The sequence below is a fragment of the Crotalus tigris genome, unplaced genomic scaffold (assembly GCF_016545835.1).
Source record: "Crotalus tigris isolate CLP2741 ecotype Arizona unplaced genomic scaffold, ASM1654583v1 scf7180000017545.3456711, whole genome shotgun sequence".
In the NCBI taxonomy this organism is placed as follows: domain Eukaryota; kingdom Metazoa; phylum Chordata; class Lepidosauria; order Squamata; family Viperidae; genus Crotalus; species Crotalus tigris.
This window is the reverse complement of record NW_024096464.1, coordinates 2,197,274-2,216,612: the sequence shown is the minus strand read 5'-3', so window position 1 is coordinate 2,216,612 and position 19,339 is coordinate 2,197,274. Positions and strand designations below refer to the sequence as shown.

At 35.4% G+C, this 19,339-nt stretch overlaps 1 protein-coding gene across 3 annotated transcripts in view; it reads left to right on the top strand.

Annotated features, from left to right (window-relative positions):
- RGS6 (regulator of G protein signaling 6) overlaps positions 1-19,339 on the top strand; it is a 222,338-nt gene that overhangs the window by 14,611 nt on the left and 188,388 nt on the right. The gene's annotated exons all lie outside the window — the stretch shown is intronic.

The window sequence follows — 19,339 nt, the reverse complement described above, 5'->3', positions numbered from 1 at the left end:
CATGAGTGTGAGTGCAGGAAGGCCTAGGAAAGGACAATACTGGTAGGTTCATTCTAGTGTGAATGAGGAAAGGCTGGAGAAGGAGGACACTATTGGGTCTATGCATGTGAATGAGAAAAGGCCATGAGAAGACTTACCCAAGCAACTAGTGACCTACCCTATCAGTGTCCCCATTGACTCTGCTTGTGGGAAGCTGACATAGAAGGTCAGCAATCACATGACCTAGGGGTGCTGCATTGGCCAGAAATTTAAGGACTGGTTGTAAATCCTTTTGTTGAACACCATAATAATTTTAAGCAGTTGCTGAATGAATGGTTGTAACTGGAGTACATCTGTATTTTGCTTTGGTGTCAACTGTCCTCTTGACAAATGCAGCAAAAGAAACTCCTGGGACATTATTTTACCAAAAGTATAACTTTACTTATAGATCTATACAGGCACAGAAGAAGCGAAGCTAGCTCTGAGGTTTTCATGCAAAAAACATCATAGTTAATCTTCCCTTTTTCCTCACTTGGGCCACCCATTGTCCATTGTCCACCAATTGAACATGTTCTTTTCATTTTGTGAAAACTCTGCACCTTTGGAAGGTTCCCATCTCACAGCCTTGAAGCATCAGGATCTTCTCAGGCTGCAAATGGCTCACATAAATGCCTCACCTCCCTCCCAGCTCCCAATGCATTCCAAGCATTCTCCTCCCTGCTCCCTTCGTTTCTATTGTCACGTTGTGAGTAGAACTGCATTATGAGTAGCCTTGACACTTTGGTTTATTGACCAAACTTCATTTAGTCAGCTAAAGGATTTGTCAGAAAGTTAAAATATACCACCAACATTTAATCCATTTTTAAAAAAATACTCTAGCAACAACCGTCCCTTGTTCTGTTTTCAAGTGGGTAGTGAGTAGGAAAGGAAGTATGCGAACCCTGTCTCCATAAAAGCTCCATACTGCAACTTGGGCAGTGATGACTTTCCTCTGATTCTCAGCAATCTAAAACCCAATGGAGGCCACTGTCTTACACTCTTATCACGGGGAACCACTGTATGGAGCACTTGTGGGCAGCCCTGGTCCTCTCTTTACTCTGGAGAGGAATTCCATTCACCAGCTCCTCAATCTACCAAGGTTGTCTCCAGTCCACCATTGGTTCCCTGGAAGTCAGTACACTGATCTCTTCAGAAATGTTGTATACTATGAAGAATGGAATTTTGGAGTAGGAAATGAAGAGAGCCAGTCTGGTATAGTGGTTAAGAGGCTGGCCTAGAAACTAGAAGAGTGTGAGTTCTAGTCCTGCCTTAGGCATGAAAGCCAGCTGAATGACTTGGATCAGTTACTGTTTCTTAGCTCAACCTACCTTACAGGGTTGTTGTTGTATGGAAAATAAGACGAGGAAGGAGTATTATATACATCCAATGCTTTGAGTTACTTATAAAGTAATGAGAGTGCGATTAAAAATCTAATAATAAATAAGCAAACCAATAGAACAAATTATGCTTTTTCAGTGCATGCTCATCTGAATGGTTGGAAATGGAAATTGCACTTGAATCTAATCAGTAGTCAGTCCCATTTACAGTGGGGAAGCACTGCTGAGTTTCTCTAGTCTTCAGTTATTGGATTCAAATGGTATTTACTTAAAATGGATTTAATTGGTATTTACTTAAAATACAACATGATTCTATATTTAATTAATTGGTTCCACCTTACCTTGAAAAATGAATTAATCACAACCTCCATATACTGTACTGTAATAAACCTTGTTTTATTAAAAAATGCATCAGGAGCAGTTTAAGAGAATTTCTTAAAATACAGCTTTTTTTTTATTCCTTTTTCTTCTTTATCTGCCCCACATTTGCCCTCCCCTGCAGAGACGAATATCTTGGCCAACTTTTCAAGGCCTCCAAATATGTTAAACTTTGCATTCCCAAAGTGACTCCTAGAGAACCTGTTTAATAAATGTTAGGTCCTATGCCTTAGCATTTAAAATCCTTGCTTACACAAGAATATCTGTGCCTCATAGTTGTTCTTAGAAAATAAAAATAAAAGATTAATGGCTGAAATCACAGGCTCTGTTTATATGGTCACCTACCTAAGAAAAGCTGTAGATAAACTGGGTGAGTATTGCCACAGGCTGTCATAGTTGCTAGGCACAACAACATAAGTTTACTTTCTGCTTACACACCCATAGTAATCATGTTGAGAATAGTAAGTAAACATTTCAGAACGTTGGCCGTTTATGGAAGACCAACCTCTTATATATTTGAATTACATTCATATATTTGACTTTGGGTCTATTTCTAGAATTATGATTCCATAAAGTTCTTGAATTGTTGTCAGACAATATATTAGTAAACTTTCAGGATAATAAATTATGCATTGTGCTTGGAAATTTATTCTGCTCTAGTTGTGTGTTTCTCTCTCTCAAGGCATGCTGTTTTGGAACAAATTTTGACTTGTCCTTAGCAGAAGGGAAGTAACTTTGGAGGATGATTAGAAGTATGTATAGGTAATTGTTTTGAAGGCAACAATATATAATTGTTTTGCTTTATTTTCTTATTTCCTACTTTTTAAAAGCCCCTTTAAAGCTAAATCCTGTAAAATAAGGTAACATACATAAAGATTACTAACCTCAATATTACTAAACTATTAATTTCTAATGAGAGTAAAAGCAGCAGCACAGAGCTTACTACAGCACTACAAACACTATCATATCACATTTCATCATGATCTTAGCTCCACTAGGGTCAGGGGTAGGCAACCTTGGCTCTTTTATGACTCGTGGACTTCAACTCCCAGAATTCCTGAGCCAGCCATGCTGAGGGGAAATGGAGAGGTTTCCAAGCTGAGCCATGCTGGCTCAGGAATTCTGGGAGTTGAAGTCCACGAGTCATAAAAGAGCCAAGATTGCCTACCCCTGCACTAGGTGGACTAGACCAAAAAAATCAATTCCATAAAAGGGCTAAAACTATTTTTTATTAAGACTGGCTACAACAACAGAGGTTTGTTGCAAGTTTGGTTAAGCTATACCTCCCTTATGTTGAATGGAATAAAAACGTGCTCAAAGTTCATTTATAGTCTATCAATGGAGATAACTTCCTCTTCAAGAAATTACAAAGGTATATGCCACAACTGAATGGACCTGCTCTCTGGTACCCACATCACCTTCACAGGTCTTATTGGCTAGCCTATGAGCACCGCACTGAAAAAAAGGTTGAGCTAGCTAAAGTAGATTGCAAAAATGAGAATAGAAAATATTGGGATGACCACAATGAGATCTTAGAAATAACAGAATAAGGAATCAGTCAGTTATATAGTCAGGTGCATAACTTGGCCTTGGCACAGTCAAAATTCTAGCAAGAAATTAATCCTAGATAACAGCTGGGTCAGAATTTGTCCTTTTAATGTGTCAGAATATAGTCTTAGTTCCAGGGACACTGAGTTGCCTTTGGTAGGTATTGCTGTTCCTTTACTGGGTCTAAAAACAGACATGCGGAGAAAAAGCCACTGACCTGTAAAATAAGCTTAAATTGAGATGCATTAGGTTGATGAGTGTCCCCAAGGGATTTTGAGCAGGAGTGTTTTCTGAGTGGAAAATGAAGGAAGTACAGAATATGGGTTTTTTTGTCCATTACTTATTCCATTTTAAATCCTTCCCCCTGCCCCCCCCCCAACATTCATTGAATACTTTATAAGGCAGGCAAAGCAATATTCCTTTAAGTATCTATGGATTCGTCCATATGATTTGAAATGAACGCTGACAAGCAAAAATAATAGAAATGGCTGTAAGTGGAGATACTGGTATAACTAGATTTTGAATTTGACTTCTTGCCTGCAATATTGAAAGAGAACAGGATATTACTATGGATCCAGTGTGAAGATCTACCTATAGATAGATCTCACTGAATTCAACAGAAAAGGGGTGGTTTCTGTTAAATCTGATAGCACAGCACACCTTTTCTAAAATTTATGAGATGCCTACAACTGCATCTTTCGGCTCCTCCTGAGGTTTTCCCCACGTTTTTGCTGGATAAAACTGGATGAATGGTTCTATTTCATTTTTTCCCTGTTTTCCCTCCCATATTTTTAACAAACATGATTTCTATTGTTTTAATTATTATTTTGTTCTTTTACTGTAACTATTTTTATTGTAAATCACATCCCTGTACAGCTGAGTAGGAAACATAGGATTGTATTAAGAAAATAATGATGTACAACTATGCATGTATATATTGGCTTGTGCTACCCAACGATTATTGTTGGAAACAGACAGCTGAAGGGGAATTAGAGTAAGTGCTCATGGAGATTTAATGAAAAAAAAAATCATGCCCTTTCCCCCCCCGAAATTATTTCAGTTTGTTTTTTGAAAATGGAAATGAGGGAAAGAGGATGACAGCTTTAATTAATTATTTTCTTTTAGAATAATTAATGGCACAGAGTGCTCATATATTTTAATATATTTCCTTTACATACCTTGCATACTTGAGACTAATGAGGGTAAAAGCTCATCTTAATTTGAGCAAACAATTTTTACAATGCAGTCTATCAATGAAATGAACATGAAATTTCAGCTGCAGATTGACAATTTATTGATATAGGCATTAGTTTTCTTTAAAAGATATACCTAAAGAGTCTGTAACTGAAGGCGAAACATACTGTACATGTAATAAATATTGTCCCATCTCCCCTTTTCTTAATTCTTTAAAAAAATTACGATTGAAGGCCAGAACTCATAACTCTAAATTTATGGAAAAATTAAGAGGTTCTCTTACCATATGTGGGAAACAATATATTAAAATATTTTAAAAATTGATTCATTTACTAAAGAAAATTATTATCTGGATAAATTACACTTGAACATTTAACAAGGATAACAGCCATCATAATATATTAGTAAATCAAGTATACACATTGGAATTTGTGTTCTTAAAGTAGCAAAGTCAGATCAAAGAATGCAAAAGAAATAAATATTATACTATTTCAGTTTCCCTCAATTTGTTAGACAAGGTATGGCTTTAAAATTTCTAGAAATTTTACAACTTTAAGGGAAAAAGCTGCAAATTATAGCAGATGACTGCACTTGTTGAACTTGGTTGAACTGAAAAAGTTGGCTAGGATTTGGAAGATAAGTAGAGAATCCCAGGACTATGGCTAGACTGGGAAATTAAGGGAGAAAATTTCTGAGAACAAAGCAGTAGCAAAGCATTTCTGTATTGCTAAGAAGTTAAGTGTGTCTGGAGAGTGACTTTCCTTTGTTTATTTTTATGAATTTAAAAAATAGAATATCAGAGCTTTGGAAGCTACAAGGAGCTTTGTAATAAAAAATTTATCACTTCATTTATAATCCTTCTGATAGATAATATAATGAAAAGGATTTGAGTTAAATGATAATTGGACGATACTGCTTAAAGCAATCTAGCCCTTAGAATTTCCAGCCAGCATGATTGGAAATTCTCAGAGTCGTTGATTAAAGATATCTGAAGAACACCAAGGAGAAGGTCAAATTCAACAGTACATTGAATACATTACTTTCATGATTCCACCAAACTCTCAATATGACATTGTTCTGAATTGTATCCTGACTCATTTTTAGTTCAAAATATTTTTAGTCTGCTGATTAATGGAGCTATAAGAGCAGGATACAACAAGAATAAAACTTCAGTTTAAATTATAGAAAGAATAGAGAGCCTAAAAAATTCAGCAGGCTGCAGCAAAATAAATTATATCATCATGTAGTCAATTCAGCTATTCCATAATAAACAGCACCAGTGAATGATCATGTCTTAAGCTGTTAGCAGAATGAAATCAAAGTTGACAGTCTTCTTTGTGCAGGATAGGAAAAATGTCAGGATGGAAAAAGACATCTCTCTAGTCATTTCCACAAAGTCTTCAAAAACACTTTGAGTATATCAAGATGGAATTTGAGACAGGAAGGTGGCACACACTTTGGAATGAGACATAATTATGAAAATATGTGGAAATCATTACTCACTAGGAAATAGTATGAGCATGTTCATAAATAGTCTCCTCTATAAATTGTCTTCTGCACTTTATGTTAATTTATACCAGTGCTTCTCAACATTTGTGTGACGGCGACCCCCATCACACAAACGTGCTGCGCATGCGCAGCGGCACCTCCGAGGGGGAAAAATGGCGGATCGCCTTGTTTGGCGACCCCCGAGAAATGGTCGATCGACCCCAAATGGGGTCGCGACCCATAGGTTGAGAACCACTGATTTATACTAAAAAGCAAATAAATTCAAAATGCTTTGAAAATCAACCAGTTTTCAGACTAGCTCAGTTTTAGCCAGAAGGAAAAATATCAGAAATATATGACTAGTATACAAGGAACACAAGATCTTTTCATATTGATGTGATCTCATTTGGAAGTTGATCATGCTGACTTGGTTAAGTTTACACTGCACTGCAAAGAGTAAGCCTGAGTTGGATCTTCCAACTTGCCTAGCAAATCTTTCAGAGAAACACAGCGTATATTTTTGAAAGGGTTTAAGATTTCAAGGTTTAAGATTTCCTGGATATAAGTTTTATGACTTTGGACTAAATAGCTGTGGGGAGAAGAGATTAAGCAGTGAGCTTTGCTGTGGAAACTAAGGATGAATGACTAAGGCCATTTGGTTAACCTATGGTTTGAAACATATTTTTCCTAGGAATAGCTCTTTTCTCTATCATTACATATTCTAATTAATCCTGGGATGCAGTCCAAAGTAGTGCTTTTTAGTTTAGTGCAGCATTCTGTATATAAATCTCAAATTACTGCTGACAAAACTGATGTTAAATACAAATCAATGAGCATTTTGTTCCTGTGTTTTTCAAGATGACCTCTTTAAAAGAAAGCTAAGATACTTGATATGAAGAGGCTCAAATTAATGTTTTGCCTAATGGTTTAAATGAGCAAATTGCCTCCAAGGGCACCTCATGGGAGGAGGCCACTTACTGATATTTCCCTCCTTTTCAGGTCCTTTCCAGGACCTGACCTGTATTGAAAGATCCAGATTTTAACTCAGTCCAATTCATTCTGTACTTGCCTTCACATGGAGAAAGAATCTCTTCTCACTTATTATCTTTTCCTAGCATGAGATCAATTCCTTTCAGGAATGAGACTTTAAGAAGGTCAGGGTTTTGAAGGGGCCTCTACCTAAATCTTGGTGAGGTGGAACCCCCCCTCCACATATCTAAATAAGAGGAGAATTGTGCAATAAATGTACCACTTTAAATTCTTTATTTGGATTAGCCAAACCAGTTCTATGACAAGTTTCTACTTTTCTAAATAACTCTGTACCGTCCCCTAAAACATCTAATAGGGTAACCCAGTGTTGAGAGCCCTGAATAAATTAAAATCCAATTTAAAAAAAAAAACTTTCATTGTATATTTTAATTTAGTGATGACAGTGGTATTAACTAATTTTTACAAGTTGTACTATAATTTTCCGATTTGTTGATACATCAGCAGTAGAGTATTTTGCTTGATTAGCAAAGCAACAGCCAGTCTTCCCAAAGATGCTGGCTTTCAATCATCCTCAACTTTCTGTAGAACTGAGGATGCCACATAAGAAGAAAGGAAGAAGAATAAAAGGAAGCAGCAGCAGCAGCAGCAACAGCAACGAGAGCCTGCCTAACAGCAACCAAGTGATAGGCCCAGATTCTCTAGTTCCATTGTGTGCAAAAAATCATGAGCTGTTCAAGCAAGTAATAAGTAATTAAATAAGCTAGGCTGACTGTACTAATTTTATTTGAAACGTTCTGCATTGTTTTATTTTCTTGAATTTTCCTTCCCTCCCCCCCGAAAAAAATTATTTCTGTGTCTAGAGACTAAACTTTAAAAAGGGAATTTATTAAAATCTTCCCCACCTACAAGACCTAACAATTACACAGTACTCATTGTGTTCCTGGATTTCTGCTTCAGAATACAGTTTGTTAACTTGTGGAGATTAAGCAGAAGATGCAAAAAACTGAATTATTTGTTATAATTTGTAATCACAATGATTCAAGGCTATTCAATATTCCAGATCTTAAAGCAGTGGTTCTCAACCTTTCTAATGCCGCGACCCCATAATACAATTCCCCATGTTGTGGTGACCCCCAACCACTTATACATCACCGGGTGCCAGGGACGTGGCCAAAGAAAAGGGGGAAAAAATGGTGGACAGCCTTGTTTGGCGACCCCCGTGAAATGGTCATTCGACCCCAAATGGGGTCCCGACCCACAGGTTGAGAACCACTGTCTTAAAGTATGGAACATGTAGTACTTAAAACACAAAGTCTGCTTTTTTAATGAACTGCCTTGATCCTTTGGAGTTTCATCGCTGAGTATTAAGTTTTATCTTATTTATTTTTTAAAAGCCTGTTGAGTATTGTAACTGTTAGAAATTGCTTGTTTTGTTGTTTGGTGAATTTGCTAAATAATAATATCAAAAAAGTAAGAAGAAAAGATTTAGGTAGAAGATAGGAAGGGGTTGATTTGATCTCCTCAAGTGACTGCAATTTTTATTTACCCAGTCTGATGTACGCACTAGGAATTACGAGAGTTGAAGTCCAGGAAATTTAGAAGAGTTCAGATTAGGAAATGTATGAGATAAAGAACTCACATCTGATGAACTCATGGATTGTGTAGCCTAGGTATGGTATCCATTTAATGCAAAGACTAAAGAGGATAATCTTATGAAATGCCAACTGTAAAATCTTTGAGAAAAAAGAGGAAATAACAAGAAATGGCTGGAATTAAATTTTTACTTAAAAGAACAGGCTGGTTCCAATTACATGCTATGTTGTTACTTAAAGTAACATTTTTTAAAAAATAAAGTTTCACATTTCCATTTCCTTTTTTAAATTTTGGGGCCAAGTCAAGGATAAAGCAGATTTATTTATTTTTAATACTGTGCCAAACTTTGTCAAAATAAAAATTACTTCAGGTTGGGAAATTATTGAGAGTTGCCATGCTTTATAAGATATTTATATATTCACTTGAATTCTGTCTCTTTCTCTATCTGGAAGCAGTTGAAATGAGAGAACCATGGGTTATCCTCTCCACTGAAGTATATAAAGCACAATTCTTAAAACTGAGCAAGAAATGAACCATAGCAAATAGATTAATATTAAATTAGACCAGTTAGTTTGATGAAACTAACTGGTCTAATTTAATATTGGAAGTACGATGACCTGGATTTACATATAAGGTCTTCTCTCAGCCTTCTTTCTTTTCTCAATTTGTTTATAGGAATGTATAATGTTTCTTGAACATATTATATGGGCAACATATAACAAATATATTTAAAAAACTGAAGAGTTATTAAAACAATTCTACCCCCTCCCTGAGAATTTATTATAGCAGTTGTAAAAATTGTAAAGAGATGTTTTTAAATTCTTTTTGAAATTTCAAGGAAGTGCTGAGCTACCTTAGCTGACTTCATAGAAGATCTAAGTCCTTCTATTTTCTGGTGGGCCATTTAGTTATGCAGTGACATCAAGCAAAATAATTTGAACATGTCTTTTTCTAGTTTTTGGAGAGCTGGGGATGGAAATAAGATAAGGCAATAAATACAATTCTCAGGTTAACTGCCAAACCTATGAAAGGGCCTGAAGACAACCTGATTTTCGATATGTTCATAGCAGTGCGTGGGAGCTGAAATAAATTTAATACTCCCAATGAATCAGAAATTTGTAATCTGATTTGACCAGTGCCAGAGAGCATAGCTTCTGGTTTTAAAAAGCTTTGCAAGAGAACATGCAGGAATTGAAAAAAGTTGCAGTTTAACCCAGGCTACTTTGTGCCATGATGATAACCCATTGCTCTGACTTAACCTCTCCCAATATTATAACAATGCTTTGTTGCCTAACCTTTGGATATTGCTGCAGATGCTGGATTCCATTGAACTACAAACCTCCTCTCTTAGTAACTCTTAGTGGCTGTAAATAGTTTACACAGGATTTTATCTCTTATATTGCTATCTGAGATCGAGGTTGAGAGACTTGTGTTTAGTGTCATCTTTATTTAGACAAATGGCTCTGTGATCACTTAAGTTGCATCTTTAAGAGTTGAGAACCAGGGTATCAACTCTCAGTGATTATTTGGTTGGAAAATGAAATCTTCTATACCTAATAATGTTCTTTCACAATTGTGCTCTCTAGGTGTGATGTAAACTACAATTTTAATTGGCCTCAAGGCTGGGAATATTGTTTTTAATATCCAGGAGGTCCCACAAATGACATAGCTCATCCCAAGTGCATGACCCTGGGAGGCTAACAATTAAAAAGAGAATTAAAAACAATAAAAATTATAAACAACATAAATAGCAGCCAAGAAACCAACCCTCAACAATGCCAATAATCATCTCAGCTTAACTAAGAAACTGGCTCACCCATATCATCAAGGTTCCAGGCTCAGTGGGAAAACTCAGTAAAATAAAATAAAAACATATAATATTACCAGGAAAAACATTCAATCATTTAGTCTTATTCCTCTGATAGCCAAATATTTCATTCTTAAATTGAATGAAGAGTTCAGATGCAGATTCACAAGCACAAATAAAATGGAGTACTAACATAAATTAGATATATGAGAATAAAAGTCTTCTCATGCTAGTGTTTTTCATTCACACTTGCATAATTTCTCACCTTCATCAACAAAATGCAAGGTTTTTAAAGAGTCCTTCCAGCTGTGAAACCACTGAAAGGTAGATATTCCTGCTACCATGAGTATCTGTAGAGCTTCAAACTTATTCAGTCAATAGGTTTAAGCTTAGCAGAAGATAGAATAATTATTACTTATTGCAGCATTATAAATATAAGTTTAAGATTCAAGAACAGCCACTGTTATCTCAGTTAACACTGGAGTACACTGAAATAATGGGATTCCTACCTATATTTGCAATGCAGGAAAGGGGCACTGTTGAAATCAGTCACAATCAATTCTAGCATGTAATGATTTTTATTATAATGGTTTGTTTTGAAAGAGGATTCCTAGTTTTCCAGTCTTGAAAGTGCCCTGTTAAATTTCCATCTTTTATTCTACTTTTTTTGTTCTCCAACTCTCTATCATGTTTTTTATTTCCCATTACTGATGCAACTGGACGTAGTTTATATGACATGGAAGTGTATTGACTGAATATAGGGCTTTGTAAAATTTCTGTAAACTAGTTAATCGAATGACTGGTAAAATGTAGAATTGCATAAGTAAGGACCACCACTACTACTTATCAAATGGGTAGACAAACTTTTATCCTCAGTCGTTTTTTGTCTGCCACATTAGTTTGCCCTCAAAAAGATGATTTCAGCAGAAAAAGTGCAAATGGAAATAAGGAAAAAATAATTAACATTTGAATCCCTAAGCATTAATGGTGTGTATCCAGGGTATTGTTACCAGTCATTTGAGTGAGTTCAGTAATTCCTAAATCACTGTTATTTGTGTGTCAGTCTATATTAGTTGTACTCTGCTTTTGCTTTCTTTTTAACTGTTTTAGTGCATTCTTCTGCAGCTATACTCTTCCAGAAGAGTCAAACTGCTTGATTGTAGTTATTAAAAATCTTACTCAGAATAGACATTGGCCCTTTTGTTGCAGGTGTACTTAATATGGAGTTTGTCAAATGATTAGAACAACATACTCCACTGTTAGTTTTATTATGGGCTCAAAACGTAGATGAATTTGGAAAGTTCACTATGATTTATTCAACAATTCTATCCCAATAGGGGATAGTATATTTTGGCATCTGTATGTGTCATCAGTTCTATCCAAAATCACTGTGGTGGTGTATTTGGCCATATCTCTCTCTCTCTCTCTCTCTCTCTCTCTCTCTCTCTCTCTCTCTCTCTCTCTCTGTGTGTGTGTGTATGTATGTGAGAGAGAGAAGTGGGAAGAATGCTTGGGAAAGATTAGAAATTAGATAAATTTACTGTTTTCAGTCCACATATTAAAAGGTTAAAAATAAGCTAGGAAAAGACTCATAAAATTTTTAAACAAGTATGAAGGCAGTTTGTCAAAATGTATCTTTTAATTTAGAATGCTACTGTACCTTGAAAATCAATGAATATATCTGATAAACAACTTGACTTCCATTTGGTGCATATAATATTATTGTTCTCAACAGAGATTGAAGAAAGCATCTATTATGACATTGTGAAAATGTTTCTTGAAATGTTAAATACTTCCTCCATTCCAATCACAGCAAAGAAGAGAACTTGGCAAAAAGATATTAATAGCTACATTAGTTAATTACACAATAAATATATGTGTGGTTTAAGAAACTGTGTCCTCAAACTTGTACTACAGTAGCAGGATACAACACAGATGAGCGAGAATATTGTTTCAATCTCAGAGCACTTTTGAAATGATCAGAACAGCCTATTTCAAATGGCTGATGGGTGATTTGAATGGCTGATTTCATATTTGAAATTGAATAGTTTAAATTCAAAATATTTTGCATATCAGTATTTGATACCATTTTAATCCTTCGTTATTTTGTAGTCGGAAAGTATTCTTCTCAGAAAGTTATATTTTAGAACTGCACATCCTTCTAACACTAACGTTGCCCCCCCATATTATGAAAGTAATATGTTGGCAAAGGGGTGGAGCTCTCTTCCCCATCTCTAGTCTTCATGTAGTCAAAGGACCTGTCCAAGTTCAGAGCACAAACTTTTCTACAGAATAAAGACAACATGAAAAGGATTGTGATTGTACCCAGCATTTACCTTTTGTATCTTAATTACTTGCAGTCTTGAGCTTCCTGAAGGTTTATTAAGGCAGATCTTTAAACTGAAGGAGAGACTGAATTAATATGTAACCAACAGAATGCACTTTCTTTTCCATTTGTGCCTTCAAATTAGTAAATCTCTAGTGCTGCCTCAGTAGAATCAATAAAAGTAAATGGTCTTTGTGCCAGTAAGTTTTTTGTTTGTTTGCTAAATGGTTGCAGTTTTGATCTGTAGACTTCTTTTAGATATACATGGCATGTACTTTTCTTGGTTTTATACTACTATGCTGCATGGGTATTTAATGAAAGACAGTGATTTGGGAACTGCGCCAGAACCTATTGAAAAATACAATTTGAACTTTTCTTTTCTTTATGGCTTTGCATATATAAAATTACTCTCCTGTCTGCTGCTTGTAAAAGTTAACAATAGAAGCCTAGACCTTTAGCTTACTTTTAACTGCTTGGTAAATGAAATGAGCTTGCATCAAACACTGCCTTGATATTTTATAAAAGATGGTACTAGAAATAGGTGGCACAGAAACCTGGGAGAAGAGTTTTTACAGTTTTCTGGGTCATCACACTCATTTTACAGATACAGTTTCTCTCCAAGAGAGTGAAAAGGCACCATTGCTGATTTAATAGTCAATAGACAATAGTTTAGCCGTACGGAGTGCTCTTAACTTGGCTTTCTTCTTGAAGACATTTCATTACCAGATTAGATGTCATCATCAGAGCACTACTATGGGGAAACAAAGGTGGTTAGCTGTTTTTATATAGAAGGTTGTCCTACTAGTTTTGTGTGGGTTTGAATAGAATGTGTTGATTTGAGATATGGTTTCTTCTTTTTTTTTTTTTGATTGACATACTATTGTCTGGTCCTTAGGGTAGTGATTAGGTGCCAGTTCTGGCTTTTCTGGATGTTGGTTAACATGCTCAGGGCTGTTTTGCTCTTTCTTAAAACTTTTTATTGTTCCTATCGAATGGTTGATAAATGGGGTTTCTTTATTTTTTTAAAAAAATATGTTTACTATGTTCCAATAAATACTGCAAAGGCCATTGAAAAATGTTCTCCTGATTTGGGACTCAGATGGAAAATTGTATATTTTTTGTCCCAGAGAATGCTTCTCTAACCATTGGCAAACACCGAGGAATTCTGAGGGTTCTACAGAAGAAAAATCATAAATATGTGGGACTGTCTGATAATGTCTATCTAGTAGCATAGCGGTAAGGCTTTTTCACTTGCATAATTTTCTGAACAATCTGTTATTCTGAACAAGGTGTCAGGAGAAAATGAAGTAAGGTTCTTAAATGTGCTGCAGCTCAATGATTAAACATGTTTTCCACACTTGAAAGGGTCCTAAAACATGATTTCATATTTCACTAAGATGATTGATTTGTTCCATTCAAATGCCACCAAATAGGAGGAATAGATCAGTCATTTGGCATCTGAGGAAATAAATTAGCAGCAAAATCCAAGAGTTTGGAGCAAGGATAGAATATTTTATTTTTTCATGCAATTATACTGTACTTCAATTTCAGGAACTTATTTATCCTGCCATAATGAGGCTATAGCTGTATCTATTAAAATGCTTTATTAAACCATCTATCATATTTGAGAAGAAAAATGGGTAGACTGCTCAGATGACTAAGGAAGATTTCCAGAAGCTAGTTGAAGACTTTTCCTATAGTGGAACTCATTAAAAAGTTGGATTTTGATGGATCATCTGTAATTATTAAGTTCTGTGCTGAGGCAAGACTTTTCAAGAATATTTCACTATAAATGAAGTTAATATTCTACTTTATGAATACACTACTGTTGGCAGCAGTTGTATTTGATCCTGCACAGTCTTTCAACCTTGGCAATTTAAAGATGTATGGACTTCAACTCTCAGAATTTCCCAACCAGTCTACAGGCTGGGGAATTCTGGGAGTTGAAGACCGCACATCTTCAAGTTCCCAAACTTGAGAAACACGACTGTAGAGGAATAAATCTCAGGTACTCACAGATTAGAGACTTTTCTGGAACAATTCCATGGTATATTATGGATCAGATACTGTGGTGTGATGTGGTGTTCATGCAGTAGCTGCCATGTGCCTTGAGCATATGAGGGTCGATCAGTTTGGGCTTAGCAAGATTCTGCCACGAGACAATTATAGCTTCCATTTTCTCCCTCATTTTGTAAGGCATATGTTGTTCAGGGTTGATATTTTCAGTATGGCTAGACAAAAAATTGTAACGATGGTACATTAGAAGTTTTTTATGAAAGTCAGAAGAAGGACACACAACAGTGTGACACACGCATAGGACAGAAATTTGAGAAACCTTCTGTATAGATAGTTCTCGACTTACCACAATTGAGCCCAAATTTTCTGTTGTTAAGTAAGACATTTGTTAACTGAGTCTTGCCCCATTTTACAACCTTTCTTGCCACAGTTGTTAAGTGAATCACTGCAGTTGATAAGTTAGTAACACAGTTGTTAAGTGAACCTGGCTTCCCCATTGACTGCTTGTCAGAAGGTTGAAAAGGGGATCACATGACCTTGTGACTGCAACTGTCATAAGTATGAACCAGTTGCCAAGCATCTGAATTTTGATCACATGATCACGTGGCTGCTAGAAAGTGTGAAAAATGATCATAAGTAACTTTTTTCAGTACCGTTGTAACTTTGAACAGTCACTAAGTGAACTATTGTAAGTCGAGGACTACCTGTATTTCATAATGACATCCAAAATCAATATATTCAAAATATACAAATACTGTATATTGAACAGTTACCAAGCACTGATCTAATCCCTAAAGCCAAATACAATACAGGTAGAAATTGCAGCCCTGAGTTCCAGTCCTCATTCATTATGTAGATATGTCACTTAGTTTGAATTTGGAAAAATATTGTTCCCACAGTGCCAAAAATTGCTTCAGCCATATTACTACTATCATGCTTTGTGGAATAGGCTAAGAGCAACATACACATACACAAAGAAAATTGTGCAATGCACAATTATCATTATATACTGAGCAGGATTTCATTATAAGTTAAGTATGGTGGTTTTACTTTTTCTATTGCTCAATATTAAAAGTAAACTTTGTTTTTAATGTATAGTTTTGAGAATGCTTCAAATGGAAGTTTAAAGCGGTCCAGTTTAGCTTCCCGTTATGTTGTTCTCCATAGCCTTGAGGACAGGATGATTGCTGTATCTTCTTTTGTTCTGTTTTGATTTAGGTTTACAGAATAGTTTATAGTTTTACTCTTCTTGTATGTTCTGTTCTTTTATATGTGGGGTTTTTTTTATTGAAAGCTGCCCAGAATCATTTAAGAGTCAGGCTGCCTCAAAACGTGACAAATAAATAAATATTTTTATGTAGAATGTTTCCTGGGATAATTAATACTTGAAGGACTTTTCTTTGATTTCTTTGCCCTAAAGCCCTTGGCAATCTGATCAATAGAATAATGCATACTAGTCTTGCCATTTGTCATTTTATAAACTCATAGATATAAACTTTATAAACTTTATAGCCTTATAGATATCCAGGCTATAAAGTACACTCGAAATAGATTGTAATAAATCTCCAAAGTTTTGTAAAATCAGACCTTGTTTTTTGAATTTCAGTTTCTCTTAATGTCTGTCCTTATTCAGCAAAATACTCAATATTTTCATATTGAAATCTTATTTGTCCTCTTTAACAATAAAAGGTTTGGTGAAGCATTGAGCACTGCGGTGCCCCATCTAATAGTTGAGTGTACTCTTGGTATGTTCACTAAGGAAAAGAATACAATATTCTGTTTCAGTTATAGAAGAACCAGAGTTGTGTGAAAGAGCTCAGAGAAGTATTTAATTTTAAAGTAAATTTGGTGTGCATGAACAGGGAGGGGAAAGTAATTACATTTTCCAGAACTGAGTTGACTTTGAGATTTGGTTATCTTGATGTAATTACACATGAGAGGTTATAAGCATCTACTGTTGCTAATGTTTCAGAGATTTGATTAAGCCAAGGTAATTAAAGAACTTGTGGTATAAGCATAGAATGAATATGAAAAATGTGAAAATTAATCTCTTGAGTTTATTGGGGTTTGGGTCTTCTGATTTTATGGCTTGAAAGGCATATTGAAGATAACCTCAAAATGTTGGCATCATCAATACTTGGGTTTATTCTGCTACTTGATCCATATATTGTGTCCTGAGAGACACTGAAGCAGTCTGCTAAAGACAAAAGTAGACAAAACACAAATGACATGTCATTTTACTTTCAGTTTTGATGTTATTTAATTTTTTAAAAGCATATAATCTTGAAATAGTGGGGGGAACTTTAATTCTTTCAAATCCATTTTTATGGTCCTCTGTGTGTATGTGTGCGTGTGCATGCATGTGCGCACACATGCATACCCATGTATATAAAAGTGTAATCAGAGTTTCCCCCCCCAAAAATCCCATGCACACTAAAGGTAGAGTAAAAAGATTCCCCCTTTTATTGTGTTGTCCTCAGTCTCAGAAGCTGGACTAGAAAGATCTGATTTAATGTAAGTGCTTATGAATTATGTATTTTATGCTGTTGAAGATCTACTTTTCCATATCTCTGTATGTCTGCAGAAACTTAAGTTCTTTAATGGTATGTACAGTGAAGATTATAGGTAAATATACATGTGTTAGTTCCCTTATTGTTTTAGAATTTTGATTTATTTCCTCCTGAAGCTCAATAATTTTGAGTATTTTCCCCCATATGCAATACAATTTATTGGGGAAGCAGATTTTATTTTTAAATTAAGATGTGTTGTTTTGGGTACTAAAGATAAGTTTAGGCTTCATGGTTAGCTTTTGATTTAAACTGAGATCAAGATCAACATCAAGATATTATACTATTCATTCCTTACTTGCTCAGAATATGAATAGTAGTAGCACTTCAAACTTTCAGATCTGAATCAAGGTGCAAAGCTGATATATCATGCTGTAGGTTGGTATACTAGCACTTCATACTCCCACATGACTGCAGTGTCTTGAATTTGGAATTCAGATGTTTTGTTCATTTTATTATATGATAATTAATTAATTAAACCCTATGTATGAAATATTGCATGGATGTATACTGGAAAATGAAAACACTGTTGTTATGCCATTGTTATGTCATATGCTAGCTTGTACTTACTTTATTAATTTGTTAAAGCCACTCAACTTCCAAAAGACTAGGTGGCTTATAAAATTAAAACACAGTTAAAAACCTACTATAAGCAAAATAATTACCCAGACAAGACAACAAGAAGGCCTAGGAGGAGGGCCACATCTTGGGGTACATCCAGAACCCCTGGAGAGTGGGATATATAACCTCCAGAGGATGTTATTCCAGAGGGAAGGGACCAGGAAAAGAAAACAATTTGCCCAGTTCTTCAAAATGATAACATTTAATTGAGGAGAGTAAACTTTGCTTGAAGGGCTGGAAAGGAACAACTGGAGGTAGACATTCCCACCGAAAACTGGGTCCTCTGCCATCTATGCTTTATAGCCTTTGAATTGTACCTGGAATATTTCCTTATCTTTGCCATTAAATATAAGGGCAAAGGCATAATTTCTAATACAATAAATACATAAAGAAAGTGTTGTTTGTTTTATAAACAGAGACATGCAGTATACCATAATTATGTGAGTACATTAAAAAAACACAACAGCGCTGCTGTGGGTTACCTGTGCAGTGTATAATCTCACAAATGTTGTTTCCCTTCATCACAGTGAGGGTCTTACCACATATTCTGTGCTTCTATTTTGCTGGAGTCAAAAGTAAAAATAGAAGGTATAATACTACGTCGGGGTCATTATATCTTGTAGAAAACAAACACTGCATTTCACAACAAGAACTGTATGCTGGCTGTCAAACATGGAGGTATGAGTGTCATGGTAAGAAGATGCTTTGCTAATTGAAATAAGCATGAATTCTGTTCTGTGTCAGAGAATTCTACAGGACAATATGAAGCATTTCATACCTGAAAGCTGAATAGCAGGTGGGACATCCAGCAGAACAATCTCAAATATAAAAGTTTGGGAACAAGAAATTGAACAAAGAGGAAAAACTTAGTGTTTTAAAATGGCCAAGCCAAAGTTCAAATGATGTGGCAGGATCTGTCCAGCTTGTGATAGATAAAAGTTGAAGGAATTTGCATAGAGGAATGGAACAGAATTCCTGCACAGTGATGTGAGAGACCAATCAGCAATTACAGAAAGACACTCTTTGCAACTAAAGGTTGTGCAACCAGTTACTGAATCTAAAGGAACAGTTACTTATTCGCATTGATATGTTGGATGTTTGTGGAATAAATGAAACAAGCAATATTTAGATTTCAGTGTTGTTCGTTTACTCAGATTTTGTTTCTGCATCAGTGCAACTTACATGAAGCTCTGATAACTTTCAATGGAAAGGATGCACAAAAACCCATAACATCTGAAAGGGGGAGAATACTTTTTTTTTTTTTTAAACCAAGAAGTATTTATGGAAAGTACCCAGCTGGAGAAAGATATTGCAATGCCTTAGGTAACCTAAACATTTCCATGCTAGTTTCCTCCATTTGCATCAAGAAGGAAAGTTCTCTTTTCTCGGCCAATTAGTTTCTTTGTTAGTCTATTAACTCTTGATATGAATATTTGCTTTGGCTTTTAATAAATCA